The 17,991-nt window shown below is 41.0% G+C and overlaps 1 long non-coding RNA gene across 1 annotated transcript in view; it reads right to left on the reverse strand.

The window, feature by feature from the left end:
• Nucleotides 1-16,532, reverse strand: part of LOC122549669 (uncharacterized) — a 49,273-nt gene extending 32,741 nt beyond the window's left edge. The window contains exons 1-2 of the long non-coding RNA XR_006311633.2: nt 16,419-16,532; nt 10,551-10,687 (exon numbers count right to left, since the gene is read on the reverse strand). This is a non-coding gene — a long non-coding RNA (uncharacterized LOC122549669). The remainder of the gene's footprint in view (nt 1-10,550; nt 10,688-16,418) is intronic.
• Nucleotides 16,533-17,991: the final 1,459 nt, after the last annotated feature.

Consider the following 17,991-nt stretch of genomic DNA (forward strand, 5'->3'; position numbering starts at 1 on the left):
TCATGTCCTCTTTTTGCCCTCCTGATTTCCCTCTTAAGTATACTCCTACTGTCTTTATACTCTTCTAAGGATTCACTCGATCTATCCTGTCTATACCTGACATATGCTTCCTTCTTTTTCTTAACCAAAACCTCAATTTCTTTAGTCATCCAGCATTCCCTACACCTACCAGCGTTTCCTTTCATCCTGACAGGAATATACTTTCTCTGGATTCTTGTTATCTCATTTCTGAAGGCTTCCCATTTTCCAGCCGTCCCTTTACCTGCGAACATCTGCCCCGAATCAACTTTTGAAAGTTCTTGCCTAATACCGTCAAAATTGGCCTTTCTCCAATTTAGAACTTCATCTTTTAGATCTGGTCTATCCTTTTCCAACATTATTTTAAAACTAATAGAATTATGATTGCTGGCCCCAAAGTGCTCCCCCACTGATACCTCAATCACGTGCCCTGCCTTATTTCCCAAGAATAGGTCAGGTTTTGCACCTTCTCTAGTAGGTAAATTCACATACTGAATCTGAAAATTTTCTTGTACACACTTAACAAATTCCTCTCCATCCAAACCCCTCACACTATGGCAGTTGCAGTCTACATTAAAATCTCCTACCATAACCACCCTGTTTGTTTCTCAGTTTCCCTCTAATTGTTCGGGGGTCTATAATACAATCCCAATAAGATGATCATACCCTTTCTTATTTCTCAGTTCCACCCTAATAACTTCCCTGGATGTATTTCCAGGAATATCCTCTCTCAGCACAGCTGTAATGCTATCCCTTATCTAAAATGCCACTCCCCCTCCTCTCCTGCCTCCCTTTCTATCCTTCCTGTAGCATTTGTGTCCTGGAACATTAAGCTGCCAGACCTGCCCATCCCTGAGCCATGTCTCTGTAATTGCTATGATATCCCAGTCCCATGTTCCTAACCATGGCCTGAGTTCATCTGCCTTCCCTGTTTGACCCCTTGCATTGAAATAAATGCAGTTTGATTTATTAGCCCTATCTTGTCCCTGCCTGCCCTGACTGTTTGACTCACTTCTGTTCTCAACTGTACCCGTCTCAGATTGATATCTTGCCTCACTTGCAGGAGTTGGGAGTAGTTAATAAAGTATAAAGGATCCTGAGTTCTACGAATAGAGGCATGCAATACAGGAGAAAGGGGTGATATTGAATTTATATTTTTGTAGACCTCAGCTGCAGAATTGTGTACAGTTCTGGACTTCACATTAACAGGAAGCATTTGCATTTGTAAGGGTACAGAAGAGATTTATAAAAATGGTTCCAGGGATGAGAAATGTCAGTGATCAGATAGAATGAAGACTTTGGGACTGAAGTTTTCAAATCTTGTGGGGGTTGGATATAGTGGATCAGGGGAAACCTTTCCCTCTTATAAAATGATCAAGAATGAATGGGCACAGATGTAAAGTGACATGCAACCGTCATCAACGTGAGGTAAGAAGAAATATGTTCACAACATGAGTGGTTTGGACCTGGAACACACTGCCGGGAAATATGGTGGAGGCAGAGTCAATTGAGGCATTTAAGAGGATATTAGATGATTATTTGAATAGAAACAATGTGGAACCAAAAAGGCAGGAATTCTGCTCATTAGACAGGCAGTAGAGACACAATGATCCAAATGCTCTCCTTCTACACCATTACGTCTGTGATTTCTCTTTCAGCTTTCAGAGCAGGAAACTCCACTAATACTTGGACAGTTGCTGTTCTTGGCAGCATTTTCCTTGCCCCCCCCCCCCCCCGCAGGTGGGTTACTCACATTTTTGTACATCAATTTTGGGCAAGGTTTCTGACTAAATCAGTTGATTGTAACTTTTTAAATAGAGCTTCTAATTGTTCCAAGTGGTCCTTCTAAGTTTCACCAGTACATGGTCAAGGTAAACTATATAGTTATGAACACTGGTTCCCATTTGTTTATCGGTTACTAGAATGCTGCTGGGGAATGTTTTAACTCAAATGGCATCATTCAGCATTCGAAAAGACTGTCTGATGTGACAAAGGCTGGTCCCTGCTTAATTTAGTGATGCCTACCAGTATCTCCTTAACAAATCTGTTACTAAGAAATCTGGCCCTGTTTATCATCGGAGTGAGAAACTGGGTAGGAATTGACTTCTGTATTTAATGTAGAATCTGGTTGGACTATCGGGTTTAGGCACTAACAGCACTATGAACGTGTACACACTGACTTGGTTCAAGTTTGCAACATGTTTCAGATTTCTATTTTCACCTGGGCCAGTTTCTCTGGACCTGACCATTAAAGATCTTGTTTTGTAGTACAGGACTCACTTGTCTCCATCATGTTATTACAGTCTGGTTTGTCTCTACAGACGCCTTTCAACTCTGTGACTCTAATTCCTTTGTTAGGGTCTTCATGTTCTTCCAGCTCTAACTAAAAGCATGGGTCTAACCTCCCTGACAGTTCAGTGTTAGCTAACTGGATAGGAGGTGGTTTAATTTAAGAATTGTCTCGTCCTTCTTCATCCTTACCATCCCTCTCAGACCCCACTGTCCTTCCTCCCTGACACGTTGACAATCATGCTTCAACACATGATGTAATCTATCCTTTTTCAGGCCATCTGCCGTGTCAATCACTACTTTAGCAATCATTTTGACACTCTATGGATTCTGAACTGTGATTTCAATGGTTGCTGAGTTTCAGAGGGCCTCATTCATGATTGAAAACAAGAAATGCTGGGTCAGGCAGCATGCGAGGAGAGAGAGCTAGCTAACATTTTGAGTCTAGTTGATTCTTCATCAGAGTCTTGTTCGTGTCCAGAAACTAATTTGAAAGGACTAAACCCGGTTGACCGATTTGGTGAATCTTAGGTGGCAAACAAAGATTTCCAGCTCTCGGTCCCCAATCATGAGGATATTCATTATAGTGTTCCCTCATCTTCATTTTGAGGGCTTAATGGTACACTCTTAAACACCTAGTGCCTGTGGGTGCAATGCTCATGACCTTAACTGTCATAATTTCCTTCAATCTTTTAGATATAAATTGGAACCTTGATCTGCCTTGATCTCTATAATTGATCCACATTGAGTGAAGAATTGAGTTAACTTCTCTACCACTACCTGTTGTCAAAAGAGTTGCCTCTGGGAATTGAGTAGCCATATTCACAATGGTAAGAACACACCAGGGTCTTGTTTTGTTTCTGGTAATGGTCCCACACAGTCTAATGAAACGCTATTAAGTGGCTACCCAAGAACTGGAATGGGAACTAGAGCTGTTGATTAGACTGCATGTAGTGGTTTTCCAACCATCTGATACATATGGCGACGTTTTACAAACCGCACTGATTCTTCCTCAGGCCCTATAAATACTTGGACCTTCCAGATTCCTATAAACTGCCATAGGAATTTCATGGGTCATTCTCACGGTGTCTTGATATTTGAGTAGTATAGTGAAGCACTATCACTCTTGGTCTGCAGGTCTAGGGGAAGGCTTCCACTTCCTCACTAGACTGCCACTTCTAATATGGCAGCATTCTGGAGTTCCCTCAGCTTAAACTTCACTTTGAATCCATTGGGCTACTTTACTTAACTCTTGGCTTGTTGACCCTCAGGCAGAGAAGACTTATTGAACACCACCTTCAGATTATCCAAATCCCCAGATGATATTTCAGGTTAACAAATCTGTTTTACCTCTAATGATGGACTTTGTATAGCTATTCTTCAGGCCACTATACACAAAGGAAAAATTCCTGGAACTTTTCAATGTAGCTGCTCTGTCTCCTTGACCTCACTGGGCTTTTGTGTGGAGGACCAGTTCAAAATACGTACAACACAGATGGCCTCCTTCTTCAAGGACCGCAATTTCCCCCCCGACGTGGTCGACGGTGCCCTCCACCGCATCTCCTCCACTTCCCACTCCTCCGCCCTTGAGCCCCGCCCCTCCAACCGCCACCAGGACAGAACCCCACTGGTCCTCACCTACCACCCCACCAATCTCCATGTACAGCGCATCATCCGCCGTCACTTCCGCCACCTCCAAACAGACCCCAGCACCAAGGATATATTTCCCTCCCCTCCCCTATCAGCTTTCCGTAGAGACCACTCCCTCCGCGACTCCCTTGTCAGATCCACACCCCCCACCGACCCAACCTCCACTCCCGGCACCTTCCCCTGCAACCGCAGGAGGTGCAACACTTGCGCCCACACCTCCCCCCTCACTTCTCTCCAAGGCCCCAAAGGAAACTTCCATATCCGCCACAGATTCACCTACACCTCCACCCACATCATCTACTGCATCCGCTGCAGCCGGTGTGGCCTCCTCTATATTGGGGAGACAGGCCGCCTACTTGCGGAGCGATTCAGAGAGCACCTCTGGGACACCCAGACGAACCAACCCAACCACCCTGTAGCACAGCATTTCAACTCCCCCTCCCACTCCACCGAGGATATGCAGGTCATTAGACTCATCCACCGCCAAACCACAACAACGCGACGGTCGGAGGAGGAGCGTCTTATCTTCCGACTGGGAACCCTCCAACCACAGGGGATGAACTTGGACTTCACCAGTTTCTTCATCCCCCCTCCCCCCACCTTGTCTCAGCCGAATCCCTCCAGCCCGGCACCGCCTTCCTGACCTGCAGTCTTCTTCTTGACCTCTCCGCCTCCATCCTACTCCGACCTATCACCCTCACCTTGACCTCTTTCCACCTATCACATTTCCAACGCCCCTCCTCCAAGTCCCTCCTCCCTACCTTTTATCTTCTCCTGCTGAACACTCTGTGCTCATTCCTGAAGAAGGGCCTGTGCCCGAAACGTCGAATCTCCTGTTCCCTGGATGCTGCCTGACCTGCTGTGCTGCTCCAGCAATAAAGTTTCAACTCACTGGGCTTTTGTTTGTTATTCACTGATTTTTTTTCCCCCCACTCAACCTGTTCAGAACTGTTATTACACACTTTTCTATAAACTACTTCCAACACATTGATATCCATTCTTAAATAAAGTGACCGATGGCCTCAGCTGTGCCCTGTATAACGGAAGCATAATCTTCCTATTTTTGCACTGAATTTCCTACATGATCACTGACAATATAGCTTTCCCAGTTACTTGCTGTACCTGCATGCTAACCTTTAGTAATCCATGCATTTCGACATCCAGATCACGCTGTATCCAAGTTCTGCAATCTCTCACCATTTGCATTGTATGCTTCTTTTCAGTTTTATCTGTTAAAAATGGACAATTTTGCCATTTCCCACATAATATTCCATTGTTGAACATCTTGACCACTCACATAACATACCTATATATTTTTGCAACTGCGTGGTGTCCTCTTCATAACTTTCTTTTCAAATTTCATTTGTAAAGTTGATAACCATATCTTTTCATTTGTCCAGAGTATTTATATAGAATCATAGAGTCCCTACAGAGTTGGGATCCCTCCAGGATGTGGCCCATCAGGTCCACACTGATTTTTCGAACAGCATCGCACCTAGGGCCCACACCACTACCGTATTCCTGTATCTTACCTCCTCACAAAGCTCCAACAGACCGGTCCAACATGACTTCCCTTTCACAAAACCATGTTGATTATGCCTGGAATACTTTGAACTAATCTATGTGCCCTGCTATAATCGCTTCACTAATAGCTTTGAACATTTTCCCTGGGTTAAACAAATTGGCCTGTAGTTTCCTACTTTCTGGTTCTCTCCCTGTTTGAATAAATTAATTATATCCATGGCACCAATCTAATGGCACCATTCCCGAATCAGGGTCGCTTTGGAAAATTAAACCAGAGCAGCAACTCTCATTAGCCACTTCTTTTAAGATGCCAAGATGAAGTCCACCAAGATCCAATCTTGTCCTCCTACACCTCTAATAATTCACTAGGTACCATTTGTTTTCTTCATTCTCTCTTTGGATGTGGGTGACACTGACAGGCACTGGTATTTATTACCCATTCCTGGTTGACCTTGAGAAGCTTGTGGTGAGCTGCCTTCTTGAACTGCTGCAATCCACATGCTGTAGGTTTACTCATAAAGTCCTTATGGAGGGAATCCCAGGATTTTCACCCAGCGACAGTGAAGGAATGGTGATGTATTTTCATCCTTATTAATATTTGATTTGTTTGGACTTATTTACTGTCACATATATTTTGTTACAAAATACTGTGATAAGTGTTGCCACTCTCCGGCACCATCTTAAAACATAGAAAAATAAACCAAAACATAGAATCTAAAGGCAGAAGAATAAAGAAAATGTGTTCAACCTTAAAGCTGTTCTTGTTAAGTGCTCCACAATAGGTCAGGTGGCCAGGTACTGTCACCCCTGGACTCTGAACTGCCACTCTTCAGCACCATCTTGCCTCCACTGATGCCCTCACCACAACATGTCCGCACTAGACCTCACCAGTGCAGACACCACCGATGCTGCTGTAACCGCACGGGCACAAACCCAACTCTGCTACCGCCATGAGTCTGCTTCAGGCCCACCTCACCAATGCAGCCACTGCTGATGCTGCAGAGTCTTATAGTGGACCCACACCCACCTGCACCACTGGCTCCATGAATCTGCACTGGACACAGCCAGGAACACCAATTCACCTCCACCACCACTGCCACAGGTCCGTGCTGGGCCTGCTCAGAATATCACGAGTCCACACTGGGCCCACTCACTTAGTGCCATGAGTCCACACTGGGCCCACTCACTGAGTGACATGAGTCCACACTGGGCCCACTCACTGAGTGACATGAATCCACACTGGGCCCACTCACTGGGCCGTCAGGGAGATAATTCCAGGATTTTGATCCAGGGATGGTGATATATTTCCAAGTCAGGCTAGTGAGTGGTTTGGATGGGAGCTTGCAAGTGGTGGTGTTCCCATGTTTCTGTTACCCTTGTGCTTCTAGATAGAAGTGGTTATGTGTTTGGAAGGTGCTGTCTAAGGATCGTTGGCGAATAGCACACATTGCAGTTACTACACATCGGTGGTGGAGGGAGTAAATGTTTGTGGATCAGGTGCTGAACAAGTGGGCTGGTTTGTCCTGGATGGTGTGAAAATTCCAGGCAAGTGAGAAGTATTCCATCACAATCCTGACTTATGCCTTGTAGGTAATGGGCAGGTTTTGGGGAGTCAGGAGGTGATTTACTGGCCACACTATTCCTAGCCTTTGACCTGCTCTTGTAGCCACTGTTAGAGACAAAAAAACAACTGTAGATGCTGGAATCCATTGTAGACAAGCAGGAGGCAGGAAGAACAGAGCAAGGCAGGCAGCATCAGGGGGTGAAGTCAATATTTCGGGTGTAACTGTGTTTATGTGGTGAGTCCAGTTGAGTTTCTGGTCAATCGTAACCCAAAGGATGTTGATAGCGGGGGATTCAGTGATAGTAACATCATTGAATGTCAAGGGGCAGTGGTTAGGTTGTTTCTTATTGGATATGGTCATTGCTTGGCAATTGTGTGGCACAAATATGATTTGCCACTTGTCAGCCCAACCTATATTGCTAATTCTGTGCTTTCCAGCCCTTTTTTAAGTTTTAAAAAATAGTCTCATATCCACTCTTCTCCCTCAAACTGATTGTAAATTTAATTTTATTATGGTAGTTGCTACCTAAGGATGCCTTTAATGTGAGATTATATAATCCTTTTTCATTGCACAATGCTAGGTCTAGTGTGGTCTGATGTCTGATTAGCTCCAGAGTACTCTGCTCTAAGAAATGTATCCTGAAAATCTCTATAAGCTCCTAACCTAGGCTATCAAAACTGTTTCCACATCTTGGTTTCTGGAACTTAGATCGCCAGTCTCTGTTGTGCTAATGCCACTATTAATTAACAAGGCACACAGAGTTTGTAATATGAAAATATAAATGCAGAGATTCACTTAAAAAATACTTTCGGCCAATGAGGGTTAGATCTTGAAGGAAAATAAAAGGACAGGGTGCTGAACGTTCAGATGACTGTTGTTCTGGCGTTCTGACATGTATAAGTGCTGCCACCAAGCACATGCAGTTATGTTTGAGATCTTCCTCAGGGAACACACTATCGAGGATTCTCCTGAACTCTCTGACAGAGAACAATCAGGTTTTTCATTAGGTTCACAAAGACGAATTTTTTCCAGAAAGGGGTCTGGACAACTGGGTAGCTCTTCTTCAACAGACATTCAACACTCAGCCCAAACAATATCCAAACCAGACACCACCACCATACCATCATAAACCCAGTACAAACAGCTAGGTGTTTTCCCTGAAATGAGTTCAAACAAACAACACTAGTAATTATCTGGAACCATGTGGTTTCCAAGAAATGCCTTGTACAATAATATAGTTCTGATGTATCTTTTCACTGACCTTTTAAAAAAGCAATCTAGGTATCAATCTCAAGCCCACAAAAATATTAAATATGATTTACCTTAACACCCTGTTCAGGCAGACACCATACAAATGAGCAACAATTGAGTCCTGTAAGTCATGGAATTGGACTGATGAAGAGAGCTTTAAATTAAAAGGGGGTAAGTGAAGGGAAATTTGGAAATTGAAAGAAGTATTTTAAGGCAAAATAGAGGTGTAGCAATTTACATAAATACAAGCAGAATGAGACAGAACCTGTCAACGCTAAGGTCCGTGCAAAGAATCCTAAAAATATAAAACTACCATCTCTTTAACTGAAAGCATTCATTATAAAAGATACAATCTACTGGCACAAATAAATGATTTAGGGCTAATCATCATCATTATAGGAACCTGACTGCAAAGTATTTATAGTTAGGAAAGAAATATTCAAGTGTGCACAATGAACAACATCAAAAGGCAGTTAAAAGGAGGAAGAGTAGCCTTTACAATAAGGAATAACGTTAGGACAGTAATGAGAAGGAATCCTGGCTCATAGGATGAGCAAGTAGAACCAGTATAGATGGATATTAGGAATAACAAGGGCCAGAAAATATTGGTGAGACTAATTTATAAGCCAATTTAATTGTGCTGTCGCGCAGAGCGATCAGCAAGAAATAATTGCAGCTTGTAACAAATGCAATGCAATAATCTTTATTTTAACTCTAAAAACCAATTTGGCAAAAATGAGTTTATGTAATGCTTTCATGAGATCTTCCCAGAATCAACTCTGTGAAACCATAGAGAAACAAAAATATTTTAGATAAACTACTGTGTAATGAGCTTAGTTTAATTAATAATATAATACTAAAAGGGCCTCTGGAGGAAAAATGATCACAGTACAGTTTAATTTTGTATGAAGTTTGAGTGACATTCTTAAGTCACTCGTAGAATAGGAGTTGTAAGTATGAACAAATCCAACTACATAGAGGATTGTCAGCTAATGTTGATTGGACAAATACATTTAAAGGCATGGTAATAAATTAACAGTGGAAAATATTTAGGGAAACTATTCCAAACTTGATTCTAAATGTTTATCTAAAATATGTTCCATTCAAAATAAAGCCTCAGTGAGAGAGATCTGTGTGTACTTTAGAAGCGGAGTTAAAGGTAGTATTGGATTATAATATTGCGAAGAACAGTATTAGGCCTGAGATTTGAGAGAGTTTTAGAAGATAGCAAAGGACAACCAAAAATTTGATAAGAAAGGAAAAGAATAATTGAGAATAAACTAGCAAGGAATGTAAGAACTTTTAGAAGTAAATAAAAAAGAGTAGCTAAAATAATGATCCCTTAGAGATAGCGAGAAGAGAAACAAAATATAGAGAGACATGGAACTAATACTTTGTGAGGTCTCCATAGTAGAAGGCATTAATTATATACCAGAAGAAGATAACCAAGTGAGTAATAAGGGTATGGAAATTTAGATAATTAACATTTGCAGAGAAAATGTATTGGCATAAGTTAAGGTCTAAAATCTAACTGAATCGCAGACTGTGATGTCCTATATCTTAGAGTTCTAAAAGAAAGCATTGCAGAGATAGTGGATGAACTGGTTATGGTTTACCAATACTTTCCGGTTCTATAACCATCCCTGCCCTTTTCCATAACTATTGATTCCCCTTTTGATCAAGGATCTGTCTCAGCCTTAAATTCTGAGACACCACTTAATTCTGAGATTATGCCTCTGGTCCTCGACTTTCCCATGAGGGGAAACATCCTCTTGGCATTTACCCTCTCAAGCCCCTTAAGAATCCTATATGTTTCAATGAGATTACCTCTCGTGCTTTTAAACTCCAATGACTAGAATCCCATCCTGTTTAACCTTCGCTGATAAGAAAATCCAAGACATCAGGGATCATACCAGTGAATCTTATTTGAAATGGCTCCAATGAAATAATATCTTTTCTTAAATAAGGGGACCAAACTGATCATAGTCATAGTGCTAAGGCCTAGCTATTTTACAATCTAATCGATTACTTTTAAAAAAAGAGACTGAGTAAAATATTTAAGTTTGTTAAAGATACAATATTAATCATGATTGTAAGTTGTGAGGAGGCTACAGAGATGTAGATACAGTGAGTAAGTAACAAGGTGACAGAAGGAGTATAACATGAGGAAGTGTGATGTTATTAGCAATTAAAAAGGCAAATGACATGGTTTTTATTGTAAGGAGCTGCAGTAAAAGAACCAGACAGTCTTACCTCAATTGTACAGGCCTTCGTCTATGCCACAAAACTGTGCACAGTTTTGGTCACTCGGGAGATGCTTGCCCTGATTGTGGTATGAAATGTTCACTAGATTAGATCCTGGGATGGTACAGTTCAACTATGATGAAAGGCTGGAGGTTTGAAGAATGAGAGGAAATCTCATTGAAACATACATGATTATGACAGTGTGATACAAAACCGATCAAACAATGACTTTCAGAAGGAATTAGACAAGACAGACATTCTTCCAGGGAGCTGGCATGAATGACTTTGATCTGTACAGTAATCGTTCTACAATTCATTTGCGGGTCTAACTGAAAGGGCCCAATGGGCTAAAGACAGACAGGATGTTTCCTGACAGGCTGGGAAATCTAGAACACGGTGGGTCCACCATCTCAGGATAAGAGATTTATTATTTAGGATTGAAATGAGGAGAATTTTCTTCACTCAAAATATTGTGGATCTTTAGACTTTTAACCCAGAGGCTTCTGGATGCTCTAACGCTGATTATGTTCGAAGCAACAATGGAGGAACTTTTGATCTCTCATGAAATCAATGGCTATGGAGAAGTTAATGGAAAGTAGAGTTGAGATTGAATAATGAAGCAGGCATAGAGTCCACAAGATCCACCCCGCTGTCCATATTTCTTGCTTTTAACTGTTAACCAAATGCTTTTAATACAGTGTAAACATCTCATAATCTAATCAGTTGTCAGTTTACTGTTATTTTATGCACAGTTTTCTTTCTTGACAGAGGCATAAAATACTAGTAGTGGTTCCCTCCTCCAAAGTCCAGTGGCACTGTGAATAAATGTAAGATTCTGCTGATAGTTTGGCTATGATCAGCCAAGCTAGCGCACACCTGGAATCTTCCTGTCCAGTATGACCAAACAGAAAATTGCCCATTGTGCTATAGAACTTCATTGATTAATGGCTCATCAGTCAATAGATTGTCATTATCATGCATTGACAAGCATGGAGTTCTACTGGAAATCAGTATCAATGTTCCTGCTTCTTCTCTTTAAAGAAAATTGAAATTTTATGAATTGGATTTCTACACAGTGTCCAGGTTAGAGGATTCTCTTTGTGGGTAATCTATTGAAACTACTTGCTGTTTGACAAAAGTAGAGAAGGCCTCTTCTAAAATGGAAACATTTATGACATTACAGTATGTTTACCATTGCCATTTGTGTGGAAAATATTCTTAGTCATTCTTTTAATATTTATGAAGAACCATAAATTAACACTTTGTGTATTAGTGATGGAAGTCCATGCATTGACTAATGTGGCCAAGTTTCAAAATGAGAGATAAATTGAGTCAGATGATGTGTTTTTCAGATCTGTGGGAGGTTGCTTTTCACACTGGGTCTATCCTTCAATAGAAGTGATCAGTTGAAATTGTAAAAGCAAAAGTCAACAGTTGAATGATTAGATTTCAACAAACTCCCCAATTTCCCCCCTACTTCCCTTTTGGTTCCCCCTGAAAAACACCTTGATTTGCTTCATTGCATGAAACATGCTGTATAAATGAAGAAGATTACATGACAGTGTTTATACAATGACATATATTGTATAGAAGCTATTAGCTGCTAAAACTCTGATCACTAATCTTATACAGTACTGTAAATAATCCAATATATTATATAATGAAACAGCTTTACAACATATTTTTATCTAGTCTAATGATCAGCAACACCCTGATATCAAAGCAGTCCATGTATCTGATTACAAAGAGGAAAATAAATGTGATTTTTGAAGCTTCAATCTTATTCTAACAATGAAAGGGCACAATCTGTGTAATCAAAATTCAAATAAATTTCAGGCATCAGCGAGACCAGATACTTGCTCTCTCGAAGTTACTGCAGAAAAAAAAAAGAAATTCTTTTTCAACTCATACTGCAAAATTTAAGAAGCCATTTTTATTTCATTTCCTGTTTAATCTGTTTACTGCTTACAAGGTAGGTGGCAGCTAAGAACAACTATAAGCCAAAGCACACTGGCATTTATGAGAAGGTTAATGATTGTGATGCAATCACAGGTGGTTAGATAAGTGTTAAGCAATAAGCAATAATAGTTTCTGTATATTGCATAATAGTAAAAGATACACATTTCTGAGCTAAATATTGCAACAAGTGGTGTAACCACCATCAAGTGTTAACCTTTTCTTGTCACTCCCTTTAGTTAGAAAGGTGCCCTGAATCTTATACAGAGCCAGTTGACAACAACAACATCAATCAAACAAAATAGTAGTAATAGAAGTTAGAGTTATAGAGGTCGGCAGCACAGAGAAAAGGTCCTTCAGCCCATCATAGCCACGCTGATCAAAAACAACCACCTAAATATTCTAATCCCATTTACCAGCACCAGGCCCATAGCCTTGTATGCCTTGGCATCACAAATGCACATCGAAATAACTTCTTAAATATTGTAGGAGTTTCTGCGTCAACCACCCTTACAAACAATGAGTTCCAGATCCGCAACACCCTCTGGGAGGAAAGGCTTTTCCTCACATCCTCTTACTTTAAATCTTTATCTGTGTTACTGATCCCTCCGCCGAGGGAAATATTTCTTTCTGTCTACCCTATCTATGTCCCTCATAATTTTATACATCTTAATTGTGTCCCCTCGTCTGTTCCAAAGAAAAATTACCCCAGTGTGTCCAATCACTCTTCATAACGGAAAGTCTCCAGCCCAGAAAACATCCTGGTAAATCTCCTTTGCCCCCTTTCCAGTGCAATCACATCCCTCCTTTAATGTGGATTCCAGTACTGCACACAAAAATCCAGCTGAGGCCTAAGCAACATTTTATGCAGTTCCAGCATAACCACCCCAGCTCTTAAACTCTGTGTCTTTGCTAATAAAGGCAAGTATACTATATGCTTTCTTAACCACTTTATCCACCTTGCCTGATACCTTAAAGTTCCAGGCGACATACACATCAAGGTCCCTCTGATCCTCAATTCTTCCCAGAATCCTAATGCTCTTCATGTATTCCCTTGCCTTGTTTGTCCTGTCCAATTGCATCACCTCACACTTCTCCCATTGAATTCCATTTGTCACTGATCAGCCCAGTTTGACCAGAACATCCATATCCTCCTGCAATCTAAGACTATCTTCCTCATTATTTACCACCCAGCAATTTTTGTATTATCTGTGAACTTACTGACCAACCTTCCTACATTAAAAGTCTAAATCATTTATGTAAGCCACAAATAGCATGGATCCCAACACTGATCCCTGTGGTATTCCACTAGACACAGACTTCCAGTCAGAGAAATCTCCCTCCACCATCACGCTCTGCTTTCCTGCCACTCAGGCAATTATGGATCCAGTTTTACCAAATTTCCTTAGATCCCACAGGCTCTTAGCTACAAGTCTCCCATGCAGGACCTTATCAAAAGCTTTGCTGAAGTCCAAGTAGACTATATCAAAAGCACTGTCCTCTTATACACACCTGGTCAACACTTCCAAAACTTCAGACAAATGTGCAGGTCAGGTGAACTGGCCATGCTAAATTGCCCACAGTGTTAAGTGCATTAGTCAGGGGTAAATATAGGGTAGGGGAATGGGTATGGATAGGTTACTCTTCGAGTGTTGTTGTGGACTTGTTGGGCCGAAGGGCCTGTTTCCATACTGTAGGGAATCTAATTTAATCTAAAAAGCTGGTCAGACATGACCTCCCCTTAACAAAACCATGCTGGCTCTTCCTGATTCATCCCTGCCTCTCCAAATGCACATTAATTGTGTTCCTCAGGAATTCTTCCAATAATTTCTCCACCACTGAGGTTAGACTGATTGGCCTGTAACTTCCTAGTTTATACCTTGTTGCCTTCTTGAATAATGGTACCACATTGGCTGTCCTTCAGCACCTCTCCTGACACCAGACAGGAATTGAAAATTTTTGCAAGTCATCCATACTATTTTCTCCCTTTCTTCTCTCAACAACCTGGGATACAAGACATTTGACCATGGAGATTCATCTACTTTTAAGCCTGTCAGCCCACTCAGAAACCTCTCCCTGTCTATGCTAATTTTAAAAATTGTATCACAGATCTTTTCCCTGATTTCTATACTTATACCATCATCTCACCAGTGAGCACCACACACTAGTTATTCATTTAGAACTCTCCTACATCCCCTGGCTCAATGCACAAATTACTGCTGATCCTTAATGGGTCCTACTCCTTTATCCTTTTATCTTAATGTATTTGTAAAACAACTTAAGAATTTCTATTATTTCACCTACCAATATCCTTTCATGTCTCCTTTTTGGCCTCCTAATCTTTTAAAGTTCCCTCTTGCACATATTATATTCATCTCCAGCTTCTGCTGCTTTGAGTATTTGGAATCTGTCACAAACCTCCCTTTTCCTCTTAATCTATCAGGGTTCACAATATTTGATGGTCCAGCCCTTTGTCTTCATTGGAACATGGTGGCCTTTTACTCTCAATATTTCCTTCTTGAATCCCATTGTACTGAGACAGATTTGCCTGAAAGTATCAGGTCCCATTCCACTCTGGCTAAACCATCTGATCTGACCGTATTCAAATTATACAGGAGCAACAGCAGAAAATGTTGGAAATACTCAACAAGTCAGCCAGAGTTGAGGAAAACAGAGCTTAAGTTGCAGCTCAATGACCTTTGTCAAAACTGAGAGCAGTTAGAGATATTTGAGGTTTCAAACAAGTGAAAGGGAAGAAGTTTAGAGAAAGAACAACAGGAAAGCTCGATGGTAGACTGAAAGAGGAGAGATTAAATGACAACAGTGTTGGTGGCCAAGGGCCAGAGAAAATAGCAATGAGACAAGGGATCTAGATGTCCTAGTGCATAAATAATATAACTTTAGAATGCAGGTTCAGCAAGTGATTAGGAAAGATACTGAAATGTTACTCTTTATTGCGAGGGTAATGGAGTACAAAAGTAGGGAGGTTATACACTAATTATACTAGGCATTAATGATATCACAGCTGGAGTACTGTGCACAGTATTTGTCTCCTTATTTAAGGAAGAATATAAAAAATGTGGAAGCATTTCAGAGGTTTATTGTTATCGGCAATGGGCTAACATATCATTGGCATGATATTTCCTTCATGGGTCCCACAGTTCTGAGACAAGTTTGCCTGAAAGTATCTGCTCCCTTTCTATTCTGTCCAAACCATATCTGATCTGATCTTATTAAAATTATACTGGAGCAAAATCAGAAAATGCTGCTTCATTATTATCACTGTAATTTAAATCTGACTAACTAAGATGAGAAACAAACACAACTATTGGACAGCTTAAAAATGAGTAAAGACTGCACTTTAACAATTTCCATATGTGACTAATATGCTAAACTACAATGCTCTGTTTATATTTAATATTTGTTTTGCATTCCGCAAAGCAGAGCTCCATCAATTTGAAAGACCATTGTCCTCTATTAAAATATATTTATCTGCTCTGTCTGAGATCAATCCATCACTCCCTCTGTTTGCATGATCCTGTACACACCAGATACAGAACTGCTTGGCATACTATGGATACCTGATGTCTAGTCCAAGGATCAGTACTTTCACTAGTCCATTTCTTTCTCCTTCCGTTACACGATAAGTACAATGAGCAAACTCATTTTAGTTCATCCATCAAGAAAGACCCTCAAGCTGCCTCTATCACCTCATTTCAATCCATTTGGCTGTAAATACTTCCTGGAGGTCTATGCTACAGCTCTAGCTAGAAGTTCACTTCTGTATTGTAAATTCTTTATTCTTAAAATGTTTAGATATTAGTCCTAATTTGACCTTTAATTTGAACTGTAACCTATTGACTTGTTCTCCCAACTCAAATTAAAATAAATTGTGGATTTATAGTTTGCAGTTTTACATACCTCTTTAAGATCACCTGTCAGAGCCTCCTTTCATGAATGAATAGCCCCCATTTCTCCAGTCTTTCCTCACTGTCCACGTTTGCTAGGGACGAGGCTTGTGATTCTACTCTGTATGGCCCCAAATACGTGAATGTCTCTCTGTGTTTCAGTGACCTAAGTGAGCACAGAACTCAAGATGTGGTCTGACTAGAGAACTACAGTTTGATCACAACTTCCTGATTGGTAGCTACTGCTTTGGCTAAGTAGTTCAACTGTCTACTGGCTTTATTGATTCCTGCTCTATATCAGTTGGAATTGTTAAGGTCGGTTTTTGATGTCATTGGGCATGAAACTTGGCTTGTAGGTCACTAGGGGTGGCATGGTGGCTCAGTGATTAGCACTGCTGCCTCACAGCGCTAGGAACCTGGGTTCGATTCCAGCCTCGGGTGACTGTCTGTGTGGAATTTGCACATTCTCCTTGTGTCTGCATGGGTTTCCTCCCACAGTCCAAAGATATGCAGGCTAGATCAATTGGCCATGCTGAATTGCCCATAGGGATGTGTAGGTTAGGTGCATTAGTCAGGGGCAAAAATAGGATCGGGGAATGTGTCTGGGCGGGTTACTCTTTGGAGGGTTGGTGTGGACTTTTTGGGCCAAAGGGCCTGTTTTCTAATTCTAAACCTGCCCATTATAGAATTGGATTGTTTTCTATGATTGACAGCCCATCTGCAATGTTGGTTTTATGCTGACGGCAGGTTAAAATCAACTATGGATCATTGGTACTACTGTGTCTCTTTCAACTTCACCACATTAGACATTTTTACCTATGGATACATGTCACCCATTTCCTTCCTTTGCATATTGAAGGTCATTTGCTATTTTTGTTTTACACACTCAGGTAATTACTATTATTCAGTGTGTCCCCTTTGTACAGTCTGCAGTCTTTCTCTTGTTGAGTTGGATGCATCTATCAGCATCATTGTAGAACACAGCATTAGTATGTTAAGGCTGAATTTAGATGCACAGCTAATTCAGGGGCCACACTATAATACAGTCTGGCCACTATTCTAGATCATCCAACAAGGTGTCGACGTAGAGCAAATAGGGGATTAAGACAGTGAACAGTGGCAAGGAGATTGAACAGACAATATTGTAGGAGCTTTGCCTGCTGTTCATCTGCTTATATGCTATTGAATACCAAATTGACAGCACTAATGTAGTTCATAGGATGACTTCAGTGTAACCTTGCTTTATTTTTTGAAATGTGATGATCACCTAAAGCTTCGTTTCTTGGTGGTTCCCCTTGGTGATTACACGGAGCTGCCATGGTCCACAAAAAGGTCTTTATCTGTTTTGTGTTCCCCAGGGCAGGTGTACATGAGGTAACCAGTTCATGTATACCATGGGAGTTTGTGAGAAAAATTCTCTTAAAACTGATACAGCCCTCAAATTCTGAGCAGGGCCTGAGATGTAGACTCCACCACTGACACAGCCATGCTTGAAATTTATGTGATCAAAGGGGGAATAACATGACAAAATGTTCTAATAAGGAATGAACTCTATGCACATCCTGGCATCCACAATGACCGAGAAT

The sequence above is a fragment of the Chiloscyllium plagiosum genome, unplaced genomic scaffold (assembly GCF_037043375.1).
Source record: "Chiloscyllium plagiosum isolate Xiang-an unplaced genomic scaffold, Cpla_swu_hap1 HiC_scaffold_5, whole genome shotgun sequence".
Classification (NCBI taxonomy): Eukaryota; Metazoa; Chordata; class Chondrichthyes; order Orectolobiformes; family Hemiscylliidae; genus Chiloscyllium; species Chiloscyllium plagiosum.